This window comes from Nematolebias whitei, chromosome 3 (assembly GCF_014905685.2).
Source record: "Nematolebias whitei isolate Nwh7 chromosome 3, NemWhi1, whole genome shotgun sequence".
Lineage (NCBI taxonomy): Eukaryota > Metazoa > Chordata > Actinopteri > Cyprinodontiformes > Rivulidae > Nematolebias > Nematolebias whitei.
This window is the reverse complement of record NC_056500.1, coordinates 45,193,737-45,200,062: the sequence shown is the minus strand read 5'-3', so window position 1 is coordinate 45,200,062 and position 6,326 is coordinate 45,193,737. Positions and strand designations below refer to the sequence as shown.

Genomic DNA, 6,326 nt, shown 5'->3' with positions numbered 1-6,326 from the left:
CCCCCCCCCCCCCCCCCCCCCGGGAGCCAAGCCTGGCGGTGGCACTTGGGGCAAAAGCCTCCAGGATGGACCAGCAACCTGTCCCTCCAGGGAAGCATGACCAGATGGTGACAAAGTCTCCAACCGAGCTCACCATTGCTCGTTCCAGATGGCCACAGCGAACAACAACGTCGCCCTGCTGGCCTACAGCATCTCTAAGAGATTGGAAGAAACAGATCTGCTGGAGGAGACAAAGAGCTCTCTCTGTAAAGTTGCTGATGTCTTAAACATGTGCCACCTCTGCGATCTGCCTGTCCCGCATCGCCGCCTGGATGACCATGATCTAGAGGACCACTTGGCTCCGCCTCTCGCCATTCTTGTCCGAGAGGCTGCAGAAAAACATGCTGGAGGGCCTGCCTGTCCCGCATCGCCACCTGGATGACCATGATCCAGAGGACCACTTGGCTCCGCCTCTCGCTATCCTTGTCCGAGAGGCTGCAGCAAGACCTGCTGGAGGACCCCATCACCGCAGAGGCGCTGTTTGGGGCCAACTTCAGGATCATCCTTGAGAAATTGCAGAGGTCCGAGGAGGTCTCATAGAATGTACACCATCTGGTGACGTCACAGTCCATCTGCCCCTCCGGCCGCTGGAGGGGCTGCCTTGGCCAGCAACAACACCAGAGGCACTCCACAGCTGTGGCAGCGACTTTTCGCCCCGCTCCTCTGCCGGCCCCCTCCACCAGGTAACAGATCCTTCAGGGGAAGGTATGTGTTTTTTAATTATGTATGTTTTTGATATAAAACAGAAACACCTCTGAAAGTAAAGTTTTTCATCTGAGACCGTCAGATCAGCTGATCTCTCAGCTGCCTCTCTTCACACATTCCCCACATAGAATGAGCCAGTAACCTCTAAACAGCATTTTAAATGGCACCGCAGTTCAGTAAATATCACAAAACACTCGTCTGCCACGTCAGCTAAAATGATGTTTTTTTAGCAGACCGAGTCTGGTAAAATCCCTTGTTTTCAACCAGAGCCCGTTTTTAATCTCTGCTGTTCTCTGCCCACTCACAGCGCAGTGGGAGTAAACGTGTTTCTCCACGACAGCTGCAACCTTGACCGAAACGGCGTCTCACTCAGAATGCGCTCACGTCTCCTCTCAGTGCGCGCAGGCTCACCTCAGCTCTGTGAGACCGCAGCCTGGGCCCAGCACAGAGGCACACATACAGCCCTTTTTTTCTGTCGGAGCCCCCCTTGGGCTCCCCCGAAGAATCTCCGGAGCGAGTGATGGCAGTAAGGATTTTTTAGTCTGGTTGACGTTCATGAGAAACATGACGCAACACAAATGCATGCCTGCTCTCCAAGCGCTACTCAGAGTAGCAGCGAGTGTGTTCCCTGGACAGAATGACGGACCATCTGATCAGAAGGGGTTACACGCTGCAGTTCGCAGCTCAACCCCCACCGTTCAGAGGGATTACAGAGACGGTTCTGTCTTCTCCAGGTCAGAACTCGTCTCTCCAGTCAGAAGTTCAGGAATTTCTGACGAAAAACGTGATTTCCAGAGTTCCCAATGGAGAGGAAAATACGTTTTTTTTTTCCTCCCACTACTTCCTGGTTCTGATATAAAAAAAAACAGAGGGATGAGATCCATTCTCGACCTATTCATGTTCAGCAATTCGATCATGGGGAGACAATTCCACATGCCGACAATCAAACAGCTGCTGGAGAACTTCACCAGAACGACTGCTTTTCACCTCCATAGATCTGAAGAGCGCATATTTTCACATTTCCATCTTTCTGAAACACCCCACGCATGTTCTCGAACTGCGTGGAGACTGCTCTGCAGTCGTCGCACATGGCAGGAATGAGAAATCTGTTTATCTGGACGATCTGCTCTTATTAGCTCGGTCCAGTTAGAAAGCTGTTGCACAGACCAAAACGCTAGTGTTACACCTGCTAAACCTGGGGTTTCTATAAACTGGGAAAAACTTCCGTTTGTCCATCCCAGATGATTGTTTATCTGGAAGTGGAGCTAAACTCAACTACAATGAGAGCCGTTTATCACAGCTGAGAGCCGAACCTCTGTCAGCTCGGCTCCACCGTGTCAAACCCAGCTCCGCCGTGTCAAACCCTGCAGCATAATGACAGTCTGCTTGTCATGCGACGCCTGGGACGATGTCAGCGGCCCACATGTGGTTCCGCTGGGCCTACTTCACGAGACGCCTTCCAAGGCCCGCCTGCACATAGATTCTGTGCGCCAGAAGAGGTGGATTATCTTTGTGCCCCCCCTCCTTGAGAACCGATCTAAATCACTGGGGAAACCCCCTCATTCTGTCAGAGGGATTTCCCATCAGCAGGCCTACGTCACACGTCAGTTTTTCACAGACACATTCCTGTCAAGCTAGAAGGGATGTGTCTCTCCCAAGCAGTGGGAGCAAAGTGGCTGGACCACATGTCGCTTTACCTAATGTGCTAGAATGTTTTTCACGGTCTGAAACGTGACTCAGCATTTTGCCCCTGCTGTGGGATCAGCATTTTCTGATCCACACAGACAACAAGGTGACGGCAGTTTACATAAACAGTCAGGGAGACGTGCGCTTAGCCCAACTGTTACGCAACTGTTACTGTTACATTTTTAACCTCGATAGATGTCCTAGCAATCGATGTGTAGATTACTCGAGTACTCTGTTAATGCCCTAGTGTCAATTATGGTTCTCACTGAGCCCACGAGACGACCCACCGTTAGGAGTGGACGCCTTCGCTCACAGCCCTTGGCCAAAAATGCTACTTTATTCAATTCAATTCAAAAATACTTTATTAATCCCAGAGGGAAATTAAGTGTCGTAGCTCATCATCCTGGTTTCATTCAAGAGTTGTTAGATGCTGATAGCTGTGGGAAGGAAGGATCTCCTACAGCGAATCTGAAGGATCTGGCCAGATACGATCCGTCCACCCGTATCCAGCTTGCTGTCAGATCCGGCGGGCCTCTCGGTCCTCCTGGGCAGCAGGACTGCCCAAATGCTGGGCAGAATCCCATCCTGAGCGATGGTCACTCCTCCCAGCAGTCTGCAGAGCTCCTCGTTGCCACAGACAGACAGCTGAAGGTGCCGGGAGAAGATCCCGGTCCTCCAGATGTCACGAGTCGAGTTCTCCACCAGCTCCAGAATCTCTGCAGTCAGGCACTCAAGCACCGCCGTCGGGTTGACAGGAATTTGTCCACGGAGCCTCCTTATGCGTTTTTGCGTTTCCTACAGTACTGCCGATATCACGGACCCTGGACCAGGTCCGGGGGAAAGAACCGCCAGTCATCCTCGTAGCTCCTGAACACATATGCGCTCTGTGGCTCCCGAATCTGCAGTAACTGATATCGGTTCGGCTGTGGAAACTGCTGTCGGGGGGGCGTTCTCCTCCAGGCAGGAAAAGCGATAAGGAGTTACCCAGAAATAGGTCAGCATCTTTGGGTCTGTCCGCTGAACAGATCCGTTTAGAAAAGATGTGCCTCCCACTGGATGTGGTGCATACGTTCAGGGAGCATGAGCTGCTTCCACCAATTCAATTCAATTCAGTTTATTTATATAGCGCCAAATCACAACAAAGTTGTCTCAGGGCACTTTACAGAAACATCCACATACATAAAAGCCAATTATTAAAGTTCTCTATCTATGGAATCCAGCAGACAAGCTGAAAGGTGTGGAAGCCATCTCATGGCCACTAGGGGACATGCTGTCTTTTCTGCAGCAGCTGATGGACAGAGTTCTAGCGTTCAACACAATTAAAACTTATGCTGCAGCTATTTCTTCCTGTCACGAGGGCTTCGGTGACAAAACAGTTCTTAATCACCCGTTGATGAAGCGTTTCCTGAAAGGTGTACGGGGACACAGACCGGTGTCACGTCCACTAGCTTCACAGTGAGACCTAATGATGGTCCTGCACACTCATCAAAGCTCATTCTGAGTTTTTAGATCAGGTTTCACTTAAATTCTGTCATTAAAACAGCCCTGCTGTTGGTTTCTGACGTTGGCAAAAAGAGTGAGTGTTTGTTTGCTCTCTCTGTTACTCCCTCATGTCTCAGAATTCAAGCTGACGGCAGTTCAGCTGTACTGCTTTTTAACCCTGCTCTGAAAAACATCACAAGCTCATTCACATCAAGAGTGATAAGCTTGGATGGGTTTTATCCTCTTCCTCATAATTCTGAGGAGGAAGCAACATCTCACCTCCTTCTGTCCCATGCGTGCATTTTTCATGTTACGTGGCGCACACGGCCACACTGCGCCTCTTTCAGCGTATGTTCATGCATTACTGGGACAGCTCTTCAGGACGTCCTCTATCCATCCAGCGCCTCTCACACTGGTTGTGTGAGGCTATTTCTAAAGTTTACAGTTCATCTGGACTGGATCCTCCAGAGAATCTCAGCACATTCCACCAGAGGGTTTTCATCCTCCATGGCTCTGCATGGAGGGATGACAGTGGAGAATATTTGTATGGCAGCTGCATGATCATCGCCATGTTCAATTATTCATTTTTATCTACGTGATGTTTCTACTTTCTCCATGACCCATTCTGTTCTCAGGGTTCTGACAGAATGATTATTTGTTTCTTGGAGCCTCACTTTTGAGCTCACACCTGCCTGCATGCAGTCGCAGTGTGAGATATTTATTATCAGTCACAAGTTCATGACTGCTGATTTTATTGTTATTAACTGGTTCATCCTGAGGAGCTGTTGGTCTGCTCTGTTTGTTGTTACACTGTTACAATTCGTATCCTCCGTTGTTCCTATCACAGCAGCAGGTCTGCTATCTCAACCTTTAATTTTTCCTCACCAGAGATGTTTTCTCCGGTGCGCTCCTGCGCATGAAGTACGCAATTACGCAGCGAGTAATTACGCACACAGAAGGCTGAGTGATGAAATGTTTTTTTGTGCAAGCAGGTGCTTCTGTCTGAATGGACCCAGTGAGGCATAGACTACATCCTGCTTCGCCTTTAACCCACTATCGACAGTCTTAAAGGGTGAAGCCTATATGAAATAGAACGTTGGTTACGTACTGTAACCCCAGATTCTTTGAGTATAAGCACAGCCCTTTAAGCTCTGGGCCTCACTGGTTCGTAAATGGCTGAAGACAAAAGCTATTTGGGAGCCAATTACCTGGTTTCACCGTAATTTATACGGACCGGGGGTGAGGCCCACTAACAGCAGGTGGGCGTGGACTAAAGTTTTCAGTGCTGCGCTGAGCGCCTAGGGATAAACCCACAAGTGACATTCTTAAAGGGCTACGCCTATACTCATAGAATCTGGGGTTACAGTACGTAACCGTTTCATCTTGCAAAACCTTCCAGTACGTATCCACCGATGTGTGCTGACTCCCAAAAATAAAAATAAAACCGCAACAATAAAACTTATTGAACGCGCTCTGTGTTTCATTAAGTTTTCGGGTCCTCTCCTAAATTTATTACAGGAAAAGATTAATATGAGTGTGGGAAAGGTTTGTAGGAGTGGGCGAAGGGTTTATAAAGCCTTAATATAAATAATAAAATAAATATAACGCTGCTACTAATTTGCAGGGTCTCTGGAATGTAAGTATTTGAACACCCTGCAACTTTGCAAGTTCTCCCACTTAGAAATCATGGAAGGGTCTGAAATTTTCATCTGAGGTGCATGTCCACTGTCAGAGACATAATCTAAAAAAAAAAAAAAATCCAGAAATCAAAATTAGTTTTTTTTTATTTTTTGTAATACAAACCAGATTCCAAAAAAGTTGGGACACTAAACAAATTGTGAATAAAAACTGAATGCAATGATGTAGAGATGGCAAATGTTAATATTTTATTCGTAATATAACATAGATGACAGATCAAAAGTTTAATCTGAGTAAATGTAACATTTTAAAGGAAAAATATGTTGATTCAAAATTTCACAGTGTCAACAAATTCCAAAAAAGTTGGGACAAGTAGCAATAAGTGGCTGGCAAAAGGAAATTGAGCATAACGAACAGCTGGAAGACCAATTAACACTAATTAGGTTAATTGACAACATGATTGGGTATAAAAAGAGCTTCTCAGAGTGTCAGTGTCTCTCAGAAACCAAGATGGTAAGAGGATCACCAATTCTACCATTGTTGCGCAGAAAGATAGTGCAGCAATACCAGAATGGTGTTCCAGCGTAAAATAGCAAAGACTTTTAAGTTATCATCATCAACCATGCATAACATCATCAAAAGATTCAGAGAATCTGGAACAATTGCTGTGCGTAAGGGTCAAGGCCGTAAAACTCTACTGGATGCTCGTGATCTCTGGGCTCTTAAACATCACTGCACCTCAAACAGGAATGCCACTGTCAAGGAAATAACAGAAT

At 47.3% G+C, this 6,326-nt stretch overlaps 1 protein-coding gene across 1 annotated transcript in view; it reads left to right on the top strand.

The window, feature by feature from the left end:
- Positions 1 to 6,326, top strand: part of sap130a (Sin3A-associated protein a) — a 45,150-nt gene that overhangs the window by 20,249 nt on the left and 18,575 nt on the right. The window lies entirely within an intron of this gene.